We start from the raw sequence: 22627 nt of genomic DNA on the forward strand, positions 1-22627 counted from the left end.
ATCTAGGAGCTATCGTAGTGTGATTCGCTGTACTAAGCAGGGCTTCTTCACCCGAAAGATTGAGACAGCCTTGAATCAATCTAGAAAATGATTTCCACTGGTGAAACCATTCTTTTCCAGGGCGTGATTTACGCCCACGGTGACCCCACCTCAACTTCTTTGTGACTCTTTGGCTGTCCTTTTCTCTACTAAAATTACTGATCTACGTAAATCCATTCAACTGAGCACTCAAATTGCTAATAATTCAACTCCACCTCATACTATATCGGTAACATCCTCGACATGGTCTCTTTTCCCGGAGTTCTTTGTTGGGGCAGTTTCCAGGGCAGTCTGCCAACTTAAATTTAGTGGTCTGACTGATCCTGTTACATTGTGCTCTAAAGGAAATCATGCCTGCCATGATTCACTGGTTCACTAATGCATGTCTCTTGTCAGTCTGGTTGCATCCCAAGGGAACTCAAGCAAGCCATTGTGGTTTCTCTCCTGAAAAAAACATCATTAGATGCCTCTGTTTTAGCCAACTACTATCCTATCTCTCTTCTTCCCTTCTTTGTGAAGTTGTGGGAGGCTTTGGTGTCCCCTCTTCTTTCTTAATTCTTGGAATCTTCCTTTTCTCTTGACCCCTTTCAGTCTGGATTCCGGCTCGGATGTGGTACTGGGAGTGTATTGGTATCCGTGGTGGACGACTTGGCCAGGCTGGTTGAGGGCGGAGGAGTGAGTGCCCTAATATTACTGAATATTTCAGCGGCTTTCAACACTGTCAACCACTCCATCGTGCTTTCCCACCTGGCCTTGATAGGCATCTCTGGTCATGTCCTGGCCTTGTTTACATCTTTCCTGACTGACAGGGGCCAATCGCTGTCTCTTCCACCATTTCTGTCTTCTTCCAACTTGCTTTCATGTGATGTTCCTCAGAGCTCTGCTTTGTCCCAAATGTTGTTTAACATCTATGTTCAGCCATTAGTTGCTCTCATCCGCTCCTGCGGCTTCAGGTGTTACTCGTATGCTGACAACAGCCAGATCCTGGTCCAGTTAGATTTTGACTAGGCTGAGGTGTCGTCCTGCCAATGCGAATGCCTAGAGGATGTGAGAGGGCTGGATGAACAATAACTGGCTCAATTTGAATAGGGACAAGACTGAGGTCCTGGTGGTGGATTCTTTTTTCTGACTCTTTCTCTTGGGCCCCTTCTTTCTGGCTGCCTGTGCTGGGTGCTCCTCCCATCGCTGTGCCGATTGTCAACAATCTGGGAGTCAATCTTTCTCCGTCACTGTCAATGGCTCCCCAGGTGAGTGCAGTTTGCAAAACAGGCCATTTCATGCTTAAAACTCTTTGCAAGGTTTTCCCTTTTGTACCGGCTCGCTTTTGCACCCCACGGTGGTCGCCTCTTGGGTGACCAGCCACTTGGACTATTGTAATGGCTTGTTTCTGGGCCAGCCTCTTGGTCTGATACACCAGCTGCAGCTTTTACAGAACCTGGCTGCCTGGGTAGCCACTTCCACTCCCTATTGCTCACACATTAGCCAGGTACTTTGTTCGCTTCATTGGCTCCCTGTTGCCAAAAGGATTACGTTTAAATCCCTTTGTCCCACTGGGCATACTATCGCCACAGAGCTAATTTCCTTCAAGACAAGTTTCTGCCATATGTTTCAGGGTGGTCTCTCTGCTCTAGTGATGCCTGCCTTGTTGCAATTCCTACATTTTGCCCTTGCAGAGTCGAGGGTCGAGCCTTCTCTTGCTGCTGCCTGCAAATGATAGAATGAATTGCTGGTTGCACTTAGGCGCACTGTGCACCATGAGCAATGTCGATGTTTGTTGAAAACCCTGCTATTCTAGTTCCTGTGTCACCCAGCATGCTCATCTAGTCCTAGTGCCAAGATGCCTTCGGGTGAACGTGCGTGGTACAAGTTTTCAAAAAAAGAAATCCACTGCAAATATTGGGTAAAGCCATGTCTCACAGAAAACGACCCGTTCAAGATTCGGTGTTCCCGAGAGTGGCAGAACCAGATGAATTAACTAGGATGTTATTTTTGGAACTGCATATCTAGGGGCTGATTCATGGAATTTTTGTGCCAAAAACCGGGGATTTGTGCGCCATTCTGGCCGCAAATCCCCATTTGTTAAACAGGTATTTGCGGGCAGAATGGCGCACAAATCTCCGTTTTTCGGCGCAAATAATTCCATGAATCAGCCCCTTCATGTATGAGACAGTGCAGTCATGGTCACATATGTACCTTTTCACAATGTTGTTTCAAGGTGTTTGGTTTTAGATAGGCCTGAGCTCGTAGAGTCATTGAATAGTGAAATCCAGTCAGGTTTTCTGGACATCCACAATGAATATGTATGAGAAACATTTCTGTGAAAATCATTTGCATATTTGTTGGTAATTCTAAAAACCCGACTAGATTTTACGATGTGGTGAGTTCAGACTTAATTTTCGGTCACGGACGTGTAAGATGATTCTGGGTGAAAATCGAGCGTAGTCTAGTTTTTCAAATGTTCTTTTTTTGGTTGCATATTTCTTTACTTGACATTTCTAGTATTGAATGCCAACAGAAGCAGTGGAGTGCAGGTCGAGTGGTTTACTGTGGGTACTTTCTGCAACACTGTGACCAGAGTCTTTCAACACTTTCTTCAGTTCTTGGAGGCGGACCCTTCTACTGGCTGGCTGTGTGTGTGCTACTTAATCCGTCATTAGCACCAAGCACGGCACAGAGAAGGAGTGGAGGTCGAGTGGTTTACTGTGGGTACTTTCTGCAACACTGTGACCAGAGTCTTTCAACACTTTCTTCAGTTCTTGGAGGCGGACCCTTCTACTGGCTGGCTGTGTGTGTGCTACTTAATCCGTCATTAGCACCAAGCACGGCAGAGGGAAGGAGTGGAGGTCCAGTGGTTTACTGTGGGTACTTTCTGCAACACTGTGACCAGAGTCTTTCAACACTTTCTTCAGTTCTTGGAGGCGGACCCTTCTACTGGCTGGCTGTGTGTGTGCTACTTAATCCGTCATTAGCACCAAGCACGGCACAGAGAAGGAGTGGAGGTCCAGTGGTTTACTGTGGGTACTTTCTGCAACACTGTGACCAGAGTCTTTCAACACTTTCTTCAGTTCTTGGAGGCGGACCCTTCTACTGGCTGGCTGTGTGTGTGCTACTTAATCCGTCATTAGCACCAAGCACGGCACAGAGAAGGAGTGGAGGTCGAGTGGTTTACTGTGGGTACTTTCTGCAACACTGTGACCAGAGTCTTTCAACACTTTCTTCAGTTCTTGGAGGCGGACCCTTCTACTGGCTGGCTGTGTGTGTGCTACTTAATCCGTCATTAGCACCAAGCACGGCACAGGGAAGGAGTGGAGGTCCAGTGGTTTACTGTGGTTACTTTCTGCAACACTGTGACCAGAGTCTTTCAACACTTTCTTCAGTTCTTGGAGGCGGACCCTTCTACTGGCTGGCTGTGTGTGTGCTACTTAATCCGTCATTAGCACCAAGCACGGCACAGAGAAGGAGTGGAGGTCCAGTGGTTTACTGTGGTTACTTTCTGTCACACTGTGACCAGAGTCTTACAACACTTTCATCAGTTCTTGGAGGCGGACCCTTCTACTGGCTGGCTGTGTGTGCTACATAATCCCTCATTTGCCCGACGCGCAGCGTGGAGAAGGAGTGGAGGTCCAGTGGTTTACTGTGGTTACTTTCTGTCACACTGTGACCAGAGTCTTACAACACTTTCATCAGTTCTTGGAGGCGGACCCTTCTACTGGCTGGCTGTGTGTGCTACATAATCCCTCATTAGCGCGACGCGCAGCGTGGAGAAGGAGTGGAGGTCCAGTGGTTTACTGTGGTTCCTTGTGGGACACCAGGTAACCAGGCAACAACGTACTTGTACTCATAAACCTCTCCTTGTTAATTGAGAAACTCGTATTGCAAATGTTCGCCTTACACAGCCTTTCTAAACATTTAAACAAAACACTCCATGAGCAAATGATGGACAAATTGTAATTAACCCACGTGGAGATTTCTCCCCCTCCTTCTACTCAGACTATGATGAAGATACAGTAGAGGTCGTCGGTTCAGTTGATACCAGCACTTCCTAGGTCTCCACTCCACGACCTGCCTCCAGACGGAGCTCCTTCTGCCCCACCACCTGGCTGTACCCAGCTGTACAACAATGGTGAATGGCAAGCACAGGCAGCGCTTTCCTCCATTATTTCCACACTGGCTGGCCTTTACTAAGAAATAAGAGAGGAAGTGCAGGGTCACACCAATATCCCGCAATCAATTGAAAACAAACTGAGCTTCATGGAGATACAGAAAGGGACTACACATCTGGGGCACGAGTCTCTCCCAACTATGAGCTCGGGGCTCTCATAAGCTGTGGTTATCATTGAGAAAGACACGAAGAGGCCAAGAGAGGATCCGACCCCACGATGTTGGTGAGGTATCACCTAACCAATCTAACGGGAAGGAGGTCAGTTATACTGGAAGCTCACAGAGAGGAACGAACAAAGGCAAGGGGCAGAGGAATCCCCTGCCTAACAGCGCGGCCTGCCCCAAACGCAATCGTACCATCCCTGAGTTGTGGGCAGCCAAAACTCAGACCAACATTGCATCTGAAAGGGAGGCAACTGCATCAAAAAAACACGAAATTGGAGCTCCTGTCTTGGTTGTGGAAGAAGACATGCTTCAAGACCATCTTGCGAATCGCATATTGAGCAAGCAACGTCCCTAACAAGGTCAGGTGGCAGGGCACGCAACTACCAAAACCCAACCGCCTCCCATTGTCCGAATAATGAAAACTATGCAGTCCCAGTGTAACGGACCCATGAATACGGAAACTGTGCGGTGTGTATTGACCTTCGGGGGACAACAATTACATCTCCCTAACTAGTCCAGTCTATTTCACCGTAGCCGGGCCATAATGCCTCAGCCCATCAACAATTGGGACCTCTTGGGGTCAGCAGCAATTCCATGCTCACTACCAACCCTATCTAGGGAACCCAAGATGAACTCCACCTCCACCCAATACAGCGGAGTCAAAATGCCTGCACATCCCCCATGGATGCCACTAGGGGACATACTGCTTCTGGAGAGAACATCTCGCCAAGGAATGAGACTACGTTGAACAGATTCACAAGGACTGTCACCTTCGGGGAATGAGGTGTCAATGGGGCATTGAAATGCAAATGCATTGCCTCAGCCCCCCCAATAACCATTATTTAAAACTCTCCTATGGGGACATCATCCACACGGTTACTTTTGGTGGGCCAGTTCAAACTAACTCAGAGAGGATATTTCTTCATGGACCCCAGTAGAGTGTGTCCTCCAAATCATGAGGCCAACTAACAAATCAAATGTCTGAAGTGAGTTACACGAGTAAAGCTACTAATTCAAGCAGGGAGGAGGAGCCCATTGACAATATGCATGCTCTTAATGGAGCACAATTCATCTATCAAAAATTATGCACATTTGGGAAACATCCTCTGCACAAAAATGAGGGAAGGCATCCATTTTTGGTTTATTTAATCTTGCGAGACGATAAGAGTGCAGAAGACTCCTGCCACTCTACTGCAGGGGCTAAAGACCGCAGTAATTTGTTTGCCTTACACTCTTCTCATAAATAAGGGAAAACATGTACTCAGCACTCGCTCAGACATAAGGACCCTTTTCAACTTTCCCTGGAAGGGTCACTGTACTACGACAGGATCTTAGTACTGAATTGCTCAGCAATCCCCTGTCTGTTTGCAGAAATTGTGAACTTAAGCATAATCTCCACCAAGGATATTGTGAATGTGGAATGTGTTGACCGAGAACGCACTGAATCTGAGATAATTTGTTTAAACTCCAGGGTCGTGTATGATTTGATATTGAAAGAGGCCCCTACCCTGAAGCAAGTGGAGTTTAATCTCATGCCTACTGACACTCATAAAGATCTCCAAAAGGTTAAAACTCAGCTATCCCCTCCTAATTTCCTCCCATCTGTAAAAGGATGGACCTGGGGACTCGGGAGAGGGTGGCTTACACTGACAATCTTGAAATGAACAGGGACTCCAGTCAGCAGGATTGGTCATGGACGGCTTCAGTGATAAACTCCACCCGCTTTGCAAATAAGACTCCCTGTAGACTCTAGCACCTCACTCTATATTGCTGGCCACTTGGAACACCAGAGGTCATAACCAGCTCTTACAAAATCCAAAGGTGGGACTTTTGCTCTGCAACCTCGATCTCATTTGCCTGCAAGAAACATGGCTGATGGAACCAGTGGTACTGGATGGCTATACTGCCTTTTCCCTATTGGCTATTAAGGGTCTTGGAAACAAGACGACGCGGAGCAACACAGGTGCGATCCCGGGTTCCACGCTTAGAAATCTCTGGGTATTAAGTGTGTTATAAATAACCATTTACAATGGATGGGAAGACACAAAGAAGATAGAGATGTTATAAAACGCAAAAGGAAACGCTACCAGTGAGGGAGGTGTTAGATGGAGCAACTGCATGAATAGCCCGGGATAAAAAAAAATCTAAATGGCTCCACCGTGGGAGAGAATAGAGAATACATAACTTCGTACAGTGTTTCTAGTAGTTCCGCCTTGCACTACATTTTTTTAGACTCTTTCCTGCTGTCCATTTTTAAAGACTGTAACATTTTGAGAACTGTATGGAGCGATCACTTTATTCTGAAATTTCAGATCAAATGGTTACCAGTGACTGCACAAGATAGTTTTGAAGAACCTAGACTCCATAATCCAACTCAAAACAGAATTGTGTGGAACCAACACAAGACAGTTCACGTAAATGACAAAATACAAGGGTTTATCGATCGTACAGATTATGAATGGAAACTGAAAACATTCAGGCATGACAATTTTGGAATTTGGCATGACAATTTTGAAATTTTCGTGGGTGAGTCTTTAGAATCTGTCATTAATGTTAAATCCAAAACTGGTCGTGGAACAAATACCACTCATAGGAAAACACACAAATTTGCGAAAGCCATCACTGAAAAAAAAGAAACCTAAAGCGGCGGATTCTGGAAATACAACTTTCTGAATCAGCAAGTGTAAATTGTTCCAAACTCATAAAGACACTCCCACAGAGACACAAAAATTGGATCAGGAACCACCTGGCTAACATGCTCCAGGTAGACTCTGAGGTCATGTTGGAGCACCTCCAAAGGAAAGAATATCGCTCTTTTTGGGCAATAATGAATGCTCAAGGGAACGGTTTAGGGGAACCATCATTAATGCTGTCTCAGATAATGATTGGGTGACACATTTTGGGGAGCTTTATGGGAAGCTCTCCTCTGACTCACCAGCACTGTTACCAAAATCAGTAATGGTCTTGACATAATGGAGGCAACCTCCATTGAGTTAGAGGACATAATGGATGCTATAAAAGTAACCAGTGACTCTAGAGCTCCGGCCCCAAACAAAACATCCAACAAATTGTGTAAAGGTGCCCCATTGGTGTGGGCTGGAATTCTTAAATTCCTCTTGATGACATCTGAAAGAGAGGTGCCTACCCAGAATGCTGTGGGAATGCATATACAAATAGGGGGTTAGATCGTCTCCTACAAACTATCCGCCCATAACCATTCTGGACTCCGATAGTAACATGTTTGCAACATTATACTGAAGCATCTGGAGACCTGGATCAACAGTAATTATCTACTCTCACCTCTTCAAACGGGGTTTAGGAAATCCCATGGAACTAACCTGAACGGTTTTGTGTTGGGCTGTCTGCATGACTTGTCAACAGAGGAACGTATCCAGCGATACACATGGCAGCACTGGACCTATCCAGTGATTTTGACACCGTCCTAAGAGCTAGACTGTGGGGAAAACTAAAGCAAGGGGAATTCCAGAAAGTCTTCTTAAATTGATCATCCAGTTCCATGAAGATACTCATGTCAGAGTATGATTAAATGAAGAGGGTTCCCTGACCAGAAAGATCCTGACGCAAAATGGCCTGAGACAGGGGTGCATTCTGGCCTCTTTACGAAGCAGATGTGGGTAAATCCTTCGAGGCGGAGTCCTTCGCTCCCCCAAAAATCGAACATCTGCCAATCCGCTGGATGACTTATGCCGACAGCTTTGTCCTGATCGACTGCACCCAAACTGGGTTGCGTCAGCTATTCGCAGCCTTTGAAAGATATGCTGGGAAAACAATTTAAAAATCAACCCTAGAAAAACATCTTATTTCCATGGTATCAAGGAAATGGAAGACCACTTTATTCTGCTCTTTAAATGGAGTAGCTCTGAAAAGAGTCAACTCCATTATTTGTATGGGATTTCCATGTTCAGTTCTCCCGATAAAGCATCTCGCAAAAATCATCTGAGAGCAAAAGCCGATTTTTACATTCCCCAGATTAAATATATCAAGATTTGTTATTGTAAATTCTAATGAGAACGGATCATCAAATCCTCTGAAGGTAAGATCTGCCCCCAAACTCCTGTATAGTGTTGAGCTGTTGGGTGATTGGGCAATGGTCTATCTTACGTCAATTGAAGGTATGATATGGTACAAAGTGCTGGGCTTATCAAACTCAGTACCCATAGCAGCCATCCGACATGAGTTTGGCCTCTCGTCACTCAAAGCAAAGGGTCAATGGCGACTTTTAGCATTATTTGGGAAGCTTGTGCAACTGGGCAAAAAAATACATATATTGGGAACTTGCAAGGGTGATGAATTATGAACAATATGTGTCTTTAAAAACACTCAAACCACGCCGTGAAAAGATACTGCATGATCTTAACCCCACGTTTGATGATTTGGTAGCCAGCCCCAACAGGGCGAAATGTAAGTTGTTGGATCAAGACTGGTCCTACAATGCGAAATAATCGCATACCTATATCACTTTGTCACACTTCCAATTTGATAACAAGCGTAGAGGGACTCTTCCCTCTTATTTGGTTAGGTTCCCCTGTATCAAAACAAGAAACACATAGATTTGTTTTAGATGGAATCGGCTTTCAACCAAGGAAGTACTCCTTACAAGGAACATGATATCTGTTAATGAGATCCAATGCAGATTCTGTAAACAAGAAGACAGAGTCGAAACATTGAGGCATTTGTTGGTGGAATTCCCACTACTGAGCTCTCGGACATATCTGCACTTTAAAAGAATTTTTGATGCCTGTGAGAGTATTGATCAAGACACTTTCTGGGAAATACACATCACTAGCACCAAAATATCTAATGGCGTTTGTGTGGCAAATGTTTTGAATAGCTTGAAATTGAGTGAGACCAAGTTCCTTCTTTTCAGAATAGGTTATCATTTATTGCATGTTTATGTAAAGAATCTGTGATGTTAAGGTTTTATCTTGATTTTTTCTTTTTAAACAATAACAGTGTTGTATTGATTTGTTTTGTTAAGGTTGAATTTATTTTTATGCAAATAACAAGGGGGGTCCTGGTAGACTCTCTGCCAGACGTGAGTCCTGGTTACAAGAGCCTTCCCCAGAGTCTTTAGCTCACTATCTTTCACAGAAGAGAAATATCCTAAACATATCAGTTTTTGTCCTGCCCTGGGGCAGTCAGCACCGAAAGGCTAGGCAATTCTCCTCTGAACAAGAGTACCAACAGCATCCCCAGACACGTGTTTCGGTCTGGTTGAACCTCATCAGTAGGGTGTAGCTGTGCCTCTCTAAGAGTAGTGAGCAAGGGGTCCACGTCTGGATTCCCTAGTAAGCAGGACAAAGACTGATATGTTTGGGATATTTCTTCTCTGTGAAAGATAGTGAGCTAAAGACTCTGGGTAAGGCTCTTGTAACCAGGACTCAAGTCGGGCAGAGAGTCTCCCAGGACCCCCCTTTGTTATCTTGAATTCATTTTTAACCAATAAAGAATGTTTAAAATAGTTAAGAATGCCAAACTGTACTGTGCAATCAGAAATAATAAGGAAACTAGGACTTGTCTACCTGTTATAAAATATTCGATGCCTACTATTTTAAAACAATTTAGAAATAAACCTGTTTTGCAGTTTCCATTTATGCAACATAAACTGTACCCTTCATTCTATCAATATATTTGAACTATTCCTATATATTTCTGCTAATTTGGATATACATCAAACGATAACTGCAATCTTCTGATGCCAATTTGATAATAAAATTATGACTAAAATATGTTAAGTATGTAGAGGAATAATTTGACAATAAAATGTTATTGAGGTTTGATTGGGGCATGCACAAATTCCCGAAAATAAGACTGGGTACGGCCAAATGTGTCTAAGTTGCTCGCTGTGCCTAGAGATTGAGCTGCACCTCCCTGATGAGGGTGCAAGGCCGAAACATGCATGTGGCTGCTGTTGTTCCTATGCAGAGGGGACGTGGGGCACCTGCCCTAGCGGGACTACTCCCTTTTGTGAAGGTGAGTTCAACAGTGATGTTTGGATTGCCATAAACATGGTAAACAACAGTTAAATGAAATGGAATGCGACCGGGATGACATTTCATTGCTTCTATACATGACTTTGTGCTTTTCAGAAAATATCCTCACACTGTGGTGAAAAGTCTTGAGGGGTTAAGCTCAAGCCCATACATCAGGCGCCCAAGGTTGCAATGTAATCCATTAATACAGCACTCCATTCATGGCTAGATTGACATTGGCCTTGATTTTGATTTGATTTATGTTTATTTGTTATGAGCGACTTGCAAACTACAATGGCCCCAAAGGTGGTCGGTCAAAAGGCCGAAAAAAAAATCTCGAATAACAAAAATCTCTATTTTTATATATATGTATTTTTTGGGTCAGGTAAGTAAAAAAAAGGGTTAAAATAAAAAAAATAGAAAAAAGGGGGGTTAGGGGGAACCCCCCCATTTCGAAAAAAAAACGTCATAAAAAAAATTCGATATTTTTTTTTCGGCCTTTTTTTTCGAGATTTTTTTTTTCGAGATTTATAAGTTCGGTAATTATGACTATAAACCGGCACCAAAGCGGTGGCTGATCGCATTAGACAAGGATATAGATATAGATGTATGATTTTATAAGAAAGGCAGTTCTGTGGCTAGTGACTCCGTGCAAGCTAGGGCCGTACTCAATAAATACAATTATAATAATAATGACAGCCCCACAGGGCAGGAATGTTTATTAAGCCTGTAAACCCTTGGGTTCCAATGGCCTGGAGAAGGCCATGCAGAGAAAGAAAGAAGCTCCAGGTTGGCAGGGAGGACTCACGTTTACATTTGAAATGACTGGATCTGGAGGGCGATCTGTGTGTCCTCATCTCCCACTGGCTGTGGGCAGCTCCTACCCCTGCCAGTCTGGGGGCAGGGGGCGGCAGAGCAGTAAAAGGCTTCATATAGAAAAGGGGCAGCAAAAGCGAAAGCAACTCCCTTCTTACCCAAGCACGGCAGCTTGGAAGTGGATGGTGGCAATGCCAGTCACATTCTGTCTTCCGCCTTTGCTGAGTCTGACAGTAGGAGTGTCATTTCGCAGCAGTGTGTATAATTTTAGTACACAAATCAAATAAAATGACAACATTTAAAAAGATGAGTAGCAGCTGTCAAGGTGGATTTCAGCGAAGGGGAGCCCTGCTCAGTTCAGGGGTGGGCCCTGGCAGGTAAGTCTATCCGTGACCGAAAAATGGCTCTATCCGCATTCCACAATCCAGCTCCGAATAAGTTAGGAAAAGTATATTTGGTTAGCAAAGCAAAGTATTAATGGCAAATATGAAAAAACATGCACGTCAAGTTGCTACAAAATCAGAGTGAGACAGAGCTAGAGAAACCCAAGTAGCCAAGATCCCAGTGTTGTAGGATCCTGAGCAGGGACTTGATCTAGAAATCCTTCAATCCAAATCTAGGCCTTAACAAGTGCTACAGCTGCCAAACATATACAGACATACCAACCGGCTTGATGTCATGAAGATTGCCTTTGGAATTTCCCTGGTGTATGTACGCATTGTATAATCCATACAAATTCCACTTCTTATCACGCCAGCAAACCAACTTTTCACAGCTTAATGATGGAGTCTACTCCCCCGTTGGAGTGCACTGTCTAAAAAACTATTCACAATTCAAATTGACCAGTAGGACATTGAACTACATTACACGGCTAGATGACGTCATTTAGTAGTTCAATCCAAGCTATCTTCCCTGGTCCAGTGTATATAGATTTATATATCTTCAATGCTTTGCTCAATGGCTCCGAGCTGGAGATGGACTTTCAGGGGGACACTGTGGCAGGCCTGGCTTCAGGAAGGCACTCTGGCATGCCTGGCTTCAGGGGGGCACTGTGGCATGCCTGGCTTCAGGGAGGCACTCTGGCATGCCTGGCTTCAAGGGGGCAATGTGGCATGCCTGGCTTCAGGGAGGCACTCTGGCATGCCTGGCTTCACGGAGGTGCTGTGGCATGACTGGCTTCAGGGAGCCACTGTGGCATGCCTGGCTTCACGGAGGCACTCTGGCATGCGTGGCTTCAGGGGGGCACTGTGGCATGCCTGGCTTCAGGGAGGCACTCTGGCATGCCTGGCTTCAAGGGGGCGCTGTGACATGCCTGGCTTCAGGGAGGCACTCTGGCATGCCTGGCTTCAGGGGGGCACTGTGGCATGCCTGGCTTCAGGGAGGCACTCTGGCATGCCTGGCTTCAGGGAGCCACTGTGGCATGCCTGGCTTGTTAGCTGAATTCACCTGACGAGCCAAGAACGGAAAAAGATGAACCCGGTGGCAAGGGGCCATTTAGTAAGTAATGCTGTATACACACGCAATGTGCTGATCAGTTGCCATTATATCTTAATGTTCACATGCTCCCTCTGTCTGTGGCTTGATATACAAAACAAAGTTAAAATAGTTTAGAAAATGCATGTATAGCATGACATGCCTGCGTTATGCGGTATCCAAGGACTTTAGCTGCCATTATTCTAACAGGGTATCCAGTGAAACGGAAAAGCAGACAAGACAAGATTTAAATCCTGCTTTATGCCCCAGAAGCCCCCACGTCACTCCACATTTTCATACTCGTGGATTAAAAAGAGGACAATTCATATGAACGTTATCTTCACAAATCTGCACAAACGCGTTTTACCAGCGTCCCAAAGTGTCTAACATTACCGTGTGCCGCTGTGCCTGTTCCATTGGTGTTGGATGAAGAGAAAAGCTGGTTGTAAAGGGGTGGGGGAGGGTCTTTAACTTAAAACTTATTTCGTTGCAGATGTTACTGTTAAGAGCAGTTTCATAAATCAGCGCGCCGCCCCCAGGCTCAGTCTATGCATCTATATCTCAAAGTGAACCCAACATGGAATGTTTCTTCAAGACGGAATCAGTCTCAAGTTGCAATCAGAATCGGTCCTACGTCATGGCAAGACTAGGCAGCCATTTTGTGCTACGCCAGCAGGGGGTGCCCAATTGCCTCCACAAGCACCAAAAGTTGCCTATGGCTTTAATGGGCCGGTGCTGTGAGTGCAGGACCAGCTAAAATGGATTCCCCTATGCCACCAAAAACCATTCTAGCGACACTGCAACGTACACAGGTATCTGCATAACGAACACTAGGTTTCTTAAAAGAGTTTTCTCCATTAAGGGACTACGACCAAATTATTTGAGAAATGTGGGCCATATATGTGGAGCAGGCATGTTAAATGATTGCGCGAGGCCTCTAGATAACTCCAATTGACTGCATGCTGTAGCTTGTATTGTTAGCATTTTTTCTTCTTTCCTCTTTCTAGCATTCTAGCGTTTGCATTTTTCCCACTATTATATTTGATTTACTGTTGTACAGCACCTTGCTACCCTTCGAAATGAGGGAACACTCTTAAATCAGACACTTTGCAATGCCATTTATTGGCTAAGCAAAATAAATCGGAAACTGAGATACATTAACTTCGACCCACAAGACCGCGTGGGTCCCTTCTTCTGTTATACAGAGATGTAACTAAAGGTGTTGCCCCTGCAACATGCACATTTCTTTCTACAGTAACTTGGCAATGAAGAGCGTTTTCTTGAGGGAAAAACATTCAAAGAGTGGATTCACTGGCACAGATATATGCAGTTAGGACTAAAAGAAAACCTTGAAAGGAAGACGTGAAAATAAGAGAGCCCAGCTGCATCCTATCAATCGAAGAAGCAAAACTACTGCGTCAACACAAATAATGTAGTGTACATCAATAATTATTAAATAATCATTCTCTAGAATAAAATGACCAAATTGCCTGCCTTACCTCATGGAAGGCAAGCCGGGGACATCATTTCTGCTCTTCCTTGTAACCCACAGCTGTGCCCTTCAGTTCATTAGCCTAGTTAAGCAAATCCAGGCCAAGCTAAGATTCCCCACCCCCAGTTTAACGTCTTAATATAAGACCAGGATCATGCAGCGTAAATTGGTTCAATGGCGGTTGGCTGCTGAGCGCGCAGCTCGAGAGCTCTCTGACAGCGCCCCGAAAAGTTTGCCCACATTCTCTGTGTGCTGGAACCCTTGCATCCCCACCGAAAGAGCGCCTTCTGAGACTGTGAGGAAAAGAGTGTTCTTCTGCTGCACAGGGACACGCTGAACTGGATTGCAATTAACTCAAATAGGATTAGTGCTGGTGGGCTCAGCAGCAGATATAATTAACTAAAAGGGCAGAGGAGGCGGGTTTCCTTTGTTACTGTGTATGTTATTGAAAAGGCCGGCCGGGCCTCCCGTATATATGGGCACCATTTATTTGGGAAACAATAACACAGAATGTTTAAGTGCCAAAAAGCATATTACATTTCACTTTGTGGAGTGTGATACATAAAGTGCAAATGTGCATATGCGTGCATATGTGTGTGTGTGCGTGTGCATAAATGTGGGTGGAGAAGGACATATATGTCCAAAAGACTGTTTTTTCTGCAGTCCGTGGAAAGCACTCCCCCCAATCAAACACTGTTACTTCAGGAAAACAGTGTCCGGTATCAAAAAGTAGTCTGTATTAGATAAAAGCGCGCGACATATGGCTCATGAAATCCACTGGCACCATGGTTCTCCCAAAACATATGGCCCTCGCATAGCGGAGTTTACGCGTTTCGCGGTTTCCTCATCGCTTGATCACAACAGGTGATCCATGTTTCCAAACCTTTAAAATAGCTCATGTAGCATGGTTTTAGGCAAAGAAAGAGGACTGGTTCCTTTGTGTGGTGACCGGTTGTCGGCCATCTATGAATAGGCAAAACCAAACATAAACATAGAAGAGGGACTAAATACTTGCAATTGCATCTATTTGCCCAAATGTCCACCTTCTTTCACTATGAAACCTCTGTTTAAGATATAGGGCCTCATTACACGGATGGCGGTAGGGATTTAACGTTACCGGTAATGTATTACCAGTAACGTTAAATCCCCATGTGGATCACGACCCGGCACACCGCTATTAGCGGCACCGCTAATTACGGTGCCACTAATAGCGGGCAGTCCGCGTGCGCGCGACCCTCCATCCCGTTAATTATGCCATGCCGCTATTAGCACAGCATCACAAGGCCAGTGCACATGCTAATAGCGGCATGGTAAATCCCCCCAAACCCCTCACCGCCATGGTGCAAATACCGGCATCGAGGACCACCCGTTAAGGGAAATGAGCAGTGTTCCCACCTGCCACAGGTGCACCAAATCAGCACAGGTGAAGGCAATGGAGACTGTGGCAGCTCAAAAGGAGCACACCACACCCCTTCCCACACCCCTCCCCACACCAAGATGGTTCCAATACTGGCAGCATTACATGGCCTGGAGGACCTCATTGCAGCGCAGCTGCTACAACAACAGGCAGCACAAAGGAGACGCAGGAGGAGGAGGAGGAGGAGGGCAAGACAGGCAAAGCAGGCACCACAACGCCACCTAATCATACCACAGAGGCACCCACCAATACCCAGGATCAGAGCCAGTCCATTCAACCTGACCCCTGAGCAGATACAAACCCTGTACCGTCTGGACAGGGCTACCATCATCAGCATCGTGGACATGATCCACGACGACATTGTGAGCCTCATAGACATCAGAACTGCCATGCCCCCGCTACTGAAGGTGGTGAGTGTGCTCCACTTCCTGGCCACAGGCACCTATCAGCATACAGTGGGACAGATGCATGGCATCTCACAACCAGTATTCTCACGCACGCTGAACCAGGTACTCGATGCACTCCTGAAGCATGCACCTGAACACATATCCATGCCACAGACTGCCCAGGAGATTGCAAACACAAAAGTTGGCTTCTATTCACTGGCAGGCATTCCAAGTTGCATCGAGGCCATCGACTGTACCCATGTGGAATTGGTGGTCCCACATCACAATGAAGTAGTGTACCGAAACAGGAAGCAATTCCACTCTATCAATGTCCAAATGGTATGTGACGCCAACAAAATAATCACACATTGCTGTGCCAGATTCCCAGGATCAACACATGATTCCATGGTTCTGCGGAACTCAACTATCCCACGCTACATGGAGCGACACACCGGACAACATTCGTGGCTACTTGGTGAGTAGCAGGGCAAGCACATGGCTGCGTGATTTGGGGGGGAGAGATACATGCTCCAACTGGGTGTGAATGGGGGGAATGGGAGGGGGGAGAGATACATACTCCAACTGGGTGTGGAGGGGAGAATGGGGGGGAGAGATACATGATCCAACTGGGTGTGAATGGGGGGGGAGATACATGCTCCAACTGGGTGTGAATGGGGGGGAGGAGAGATACATACTCCAACTGGGTGTGAATGGGGGGGGGGAGATACATACTCCAACTGGGTGTTGACTGGCGTCCGTAGGGGAAATGGACATACAGATGTACGCCAATGTCCTTCAGGAAAGGCCACGATGTACTTGAGAGGAACCCACATGCAATTCGAAGGTGCAGAACATTGAGAACAATGCAGGTTGCAAAATATCACACATCCATCCACATTGCACATCATGCCACGCCACATATTACACAAACCTGCAACATGGTGTCAAGACCGTAATACAGAATCAGTGCAGCACAACATCAATCCAGCAACGCGCCCTTGAATGCATGCAATGGGATCACCCCTAGACATAGCACTGAACCACACACCTATGGCACCACTGAAGTGATGCTTCACAGCATGGCAACATCGGTGTCAGGATGTCAGTACACTAGCAGTGTGTTACCTAATTTGTATGGGCCAGGGACACCTAAGACCTGGCCTCACCCATGACATGTCAATTACTGTTGGAGGCATGAATGTGGCATTTCTACTTGCAGGGTCGACCTCCCCCTTGCACGTTGCTGTCACACAGACCATCTGCATGAATGCTGTCAATTTAGTACCTGAATCACAATGCAATGTCAATTTGTGTGATGTGAACAGGCCGATTTTGAGGTGAACAGTCACAGGACCCCGTTCATTCCCCCATACAGGTGATGCGGGCTATCCCCTGAAGCCCTGGCTCCTCACACCTGTACGGAACCCACAGAACAGGCACGAGGAGGAATACAATTGTGCACATACCCGTACCCGCATCGTGATCGAGCAGACTTTTGGACTATTGAAGTCACGTTTCAGGTGCATTAGCAGGTCTGGTGGTGCTCTCCTGTATGGACATGAGAAGGTGTCCAAGATCACCATGGCATGTGTCATGCTGCGCAATATGTGTATCAGACGGAATGTGCCACTGCCCCCTGACGTAGAAATAGAAGTACCTGATGAGGATGATGATGGTGATGAGGACGGAGGTGAAGGGGATGCAGGTGTTTCAAGAGGGGATGGCCAGGAGGGACGTGCTGTGAGACGGCCTCTGATCCACCAAATATTCTGAGGAACATGTTTCCGTACTGTCACATGGATATGGGGGGTAATGCACTGGTGTATGTTTTGAAGCACGCAATGGACCCTGTTGCCAATAAAGTACACACACACAATGAAGATGTCCAAGCCTGTGTTTTGTTCAGAAACCAGTGTATTGAGTGACATGAAGGTGTAGTAGTGCAAGCCCAAAAACATCCCACCACCCTCCCCCCCCCAACAGACCCATAACACCCTTCCCACCCCCCCACAACATCCCAACACCCTTCCCCCCCCAACAGACCCATAGCACCCCCCCAACAGACCCATAACACCCTCCCCCCCCAACAGACCCATAACACCCTTCCCCCCCAACAGACCCATAACACCCTTCCCCCCCAATCAGACCCATAACACCCTTCCCCCCACCAACAGACCCATAACACCCTTCCCACCACCCCCCACAACAGTCCCTCATGTCTCTGCCATTTCTGCCATGGCCAATGCACACCGGGGTATCCCCATTAGCCCCCTAATTGCAATTGTCCTTGGAAGGGTCTTGAGGGTTGCCAGACGTGCGCCTGGTGGTTCTCATCGAGCGCCTGAGGGGGCTTGTTTGAGTCGACCCGGAAGTCGAGGATGGGGCAGACTGGCCTTGTGGGTGAAAGTGGCGGTCCATTGTGGCTGCCATGCGGACAAGCACCTCCCTAAGACTTGCAATTTCATTGCATATCCTGTCCCTGTTGGCGTCCATGCGCTCAGTGGAGTGCCTCGCCGTCTGGACTATCTTCTCGGTGAGATTTGCTGCCTCAGCGACATGCTGCCCAACCAGCACGGTCAGCTCCTGTTGGCGCTGCAGGATGGCGGTGAATTGCTGATCAGTGCCGGGTGACCGTGCATTGGATGCCGTGCCCACAGATGGCTCCAATGCAACTGGTGATGGTAGCATGGGTGACATTATTGCAGGGTTGGTGTCCTCGTAAGTCCCATCAGAACCAGGGGTCTGGGATGCCATGGGCTCTGGGCTTCCTGGGGGGCTTGGGGTGTGCATCTCCATTTGCTGGAGTAGGGTGTCCTCTGGATCGGATAGGGGGCCAGTGGCGGCTGCCTCACCAGCAGAGCTTGCCGCAGCTGATGGTGGGCCCTGGGTGTCTGGCATTGTTGCCAGTGGGTTTGCCTCCGGTGGTGGGCCCACAGTTGGTGGTGCAGCTACTGCTGCTCTGGCAGTGGCACTGTGACGTAGGCTGCCACTCTTCAGGTGTGGCCTTCCCCCCTTGCCCCTGGATGTTGCTGGGGTATCCTCCGGCTCCTGTGCCCTTGGCCTCTTGGATGTAGGTGGTGCCTTTGATGCATCAGCGGCATCCTCCCCATCTGTATGTGAGCCTGTCAGGGACGAGAAGGGGGATGGCATTGGTTGCGTTTCAATATACTCAATGTAAATCACAGGGATTATGCAGTTGTGGACATTGGGACTTAGCAGTTGTGGATGCAGGTGATGTGCCAGTTCAGTGCCTCATCCATGCATGTTTGAGTTTGGGACTTGTCTCTGGTGATGTGTGCATGTGTGTGTGTTTGGGTCTGACACTGACATGGTGATGGATGGGTGCATGTGTGGATGTGTGTCCATGCATGAGTGGGGTCTGTGCTCACATATGGGGGTGACTGTGCATTCACACCGCATCCTGTCATGTGTACACTCACCTGCATCAGAAGTGGTAGCCACGCCGACCTCCATGCTGCCCACTCCCTCAATGCTCTCGGTGGCAATCATGTTGGCACATGTCTCCTCCCATTCCTTCAGGCGTATTGGGGAGCCATCTCCGCCAGCAGTGGCAATGCGGTGGTTCTCCGCCAGGATGCCCCTCACCCGCAGCCTGAGGTCGTCCCACCTCTTCCTGCATTCACGCACAGTGCGCGTGCTGGTGCCCACAGCACTGACTTTGACCGCCACCTCCTCCCAGATGGCTTTCTTCTTGAGCAAGGTGGCACGGCGCATATCATTTGCAAAGACGACCTCTGCATGCTCTGCAAGGGTCTGCGTCAACATGACCAGTTCCTCGTTGGTGTACTTTTCCTTCCGCTGCCTGTCACATGTTTTCTTCAGGGCCTTGGGCATGATGCAGGTGTCACGGTCGATTTCACACAGCTCACTACTCCAATATGGTCCAGGGGGCAGAGGATGGCAATGGATTGTGTTTTTAAAGATGGCCGCCGTGCTCTTTCCCGTTCCGGTGCGATGACGCTATTTCCGCTTCCGCTATTTAACGGTCGATGCTAATAGCGGTCACCGCTAATAGCGGTCATCGCTAATAGCGGTGACCGCAAATAGCATGTACAGTGAGGGCGGAGGTGCTATCAGCACTTTGGGCGGGCACGGTAAGGTGCTTTTGCGCCATGGCGGTAGGGTCATTTACCGGTATGGCCCTATGCGCGTGTCCGCTTACTCGTAATGGTGCGCTATTGGCGGTCTCCTGTGAGGGCGGACACGCTAATAGCGCCATGCCGGTAAATCCGGTTTTTTAGCGCCTACCGTGTAATGAGGCCCACAGTGTTCATCTTCAATAATTGCCCCAAACATGTGCAGAAATTGCTTAGTGCTTGTATGATTTGTTAATGGGGTAATACATTGTGCAGGGATAAGTAAGAAGCAATGAATTCCTTTTGATTTTGCTTCATGCTTGTAGCTATTAGTAATGTCATATGTAACATTTTTGTGTCTCCACAGTTATCTTGCCTTTAGCTTCACTTGCAAAATAAAGTGCATAGTGCAATTCCAATAAAGTGCATAGTGCCTGTAAAGTGCAGCATACTAATCTGCTTCCAGACATTCCTATGTTCATACATGAAAGTGCATATTTATTTATTTTTATATATATATATCTCCATCTGACCTGTGAAAACCACCAGCAGTTGAGTGGCACTCCCACAATGTTTTCATGTACATAAATTAGCCCGAGTCCAGATCACCAAATAAACATGAGGTCTCTATTTTATAACATTTTCGGTTCCCAAAGTTTAGCCAAGGTATGGCAGCATCACAACGCCACGTTTTGCAACGAACCTGTTGCTTGTTCACATTACATATACACATACAAATGTATATGCTCACCTTTAATCAGAACATTACACCCGGGACTGTAATACCTTATTACAGTAGTTTTATGCATTCACAATGCAGCTGCCTGAGCAAGAAACACGCTGCCAGTAAAGTGCTCATGAAAGGCACGTGCAGGTTTTTGGATGCCTTCCGCCTGAACTGCCTGTGACAATTCACTCTATTTGGTTGATCAGAAGACAGTTGTATCTTGCTTATCAATTGCACAGATGGAGGGCAATACAGGAAAGCTGTTACTAGTTATTTAAAACCTTAAAAACGACTTTTAGATGCATTTGTATTAAATATGCTTACAATATTGTTTGGCAACCCGTTACAAACTGTGTTTTAGTGTGCAACAACTTTACCAAACCACCAAACTATGAGCACGGGGATAAATGGGAGACGATGCCTCCAACTATCACCCCGACTTCACCAGCGACAGGAGCAATAATCGCGGCCTGTAATTCCACGATTACTGCTTTAAATACTGCAGGGAATCCTATGAACTCCAAAAATGGGCATTAACACTGACATTGCCACACTCGTAATCCGGCGGCAAATCTGCCAGCTCGAGTGGCGGTAACGGTAAACAAGTTTGACGGAATTCCCATCAGAAATACCACCAAGCTCGAAATGAGACCCTAAGGGGATGAGGGCGCGGCCAAATATTCTAAGGAATAGAATCCCCGCTACCACATGTCCCCCATGCTACCACATGTCCAAGAAAAGTATAAGTCGCCTTGGAGTTTATTGACCACCAGGGGCGAGTGCATCAGACATTCATGCTCCAAGTGAGTCAAGGCGGCACGTATATATTCCAGCAAGCCTGCCCTTCCGCGGCTCCAGCGCCATTACACAACTACCACCCTCATAAGGTGCACAGAAGACGAATATACATCTAAACTACCTCTGGCCTCCTCTTCAAATTGGGCCTTGGTACAGGCAGGTGCAGTGGCTTGCCTCGCAGGTAAGGGTGGGACACAGCCAATTAAATGCACACACCCCCAGCACACCTGGCAATTATGGCAGGAAATTGGCAAACATCTTTGCCTCAGTCATGAAAATGAAATCAGAAACACATTAAATTGCTGACTTGGGTTTATGCGTTTTGGTCAAATGCTGACTCAGCAAATTATTTTTATCTCATTTATTTGACAGGTTTTTTTTTTTAACTCAAATAAGTAGACGGTGGATTAGGGTTAGGCATATAGAAAGGAAGGGTAAAAGGCATGGGGGGGGGGGAGGTGGGTGGTCTCCTCCCACAATTTTTGGTATATACTCAACTAAAACAAATGTAGTAAAACGGGATTCGGCCAGTTCAAATTCAGCGAAAAAACACACAGATCCGCTGACGCATGCAGTGTAGGCAGGCTTGCAAGTGCAGATCCAAGAATCTGACAGATCCGTGTGCAGCAGCTGCAAGGGTTTAGGCAAATACTGCTGAGAGGCCGCCGCACAGTGCAGCGATCATGGTGAAGTAACATCGTGGGCATAACTATTCATGCCCTGTTTACAGGTTTATTGGGCACTTAATTGCAGAGATCCCAGGCTAGAGCCCACCGCCTCTTATAAAAACAAGCATTGGCAATGCGAACAGTTTGGGCTTGTGTGTAGGCATACCTGGGCATCTAGTAGGAGTGCTTGACAAATGCCCAATACTTATACAGAAACCAAAACCTTTGACTTTCCCAATGGTTGCTTTCATCAGGACTTCATAAGGAGAGTATGAGTATGATTGCTTATTTATAATGCGCTTAATACCCAAAGGTCTCTAAGCGTGGAACCGGGGATCAAACCTGTGGTGCTCCATGTCATATTGTTTCCAAGGTTAGCACATTGCCCCTGAGCT

General features: G+C 46.8%; 1 protein-coding gene across 2 annotated transcripts in view; it reads right to left on the minus strand.

The window, feature by feature from the left end:
• The window catches only part of RP1L1 (RP1 like 1), a 283312-nt gene extending 268846 nt beyond the window's left edge, over positions 1-14466 (minus strand). For both annotated transcript variants that reach the window (XM_069605720.1, XM_069605722.1), the window contains exon 1: positions 14147-14466. The gene's annotated coding sequence lies outside the window, so the exon portion shown is untranslated. The remainder of the gene's footprint in view (positions 1-14146) is intronic.
• Between the last annotated feature and the right edge of the window lie 8161 nt (positions 14467-22627).

Source organism: Ambystoma mexicanum, chromosome 4p (assembly GCF_040938575.1).
Source record: "Ambystoma mexicanum isolate Mex_15411 chromosome 4p, UKY_AmexF1_1, whole genome shotgun sequence".
Taxonomy (NCBI): domain Eukaryota; kingdom Metazoa; phylum Chordata; class Amphibia; order Caudata; family Ambystomatidae; genus Ambystoma; species Ambystoma mexicanum.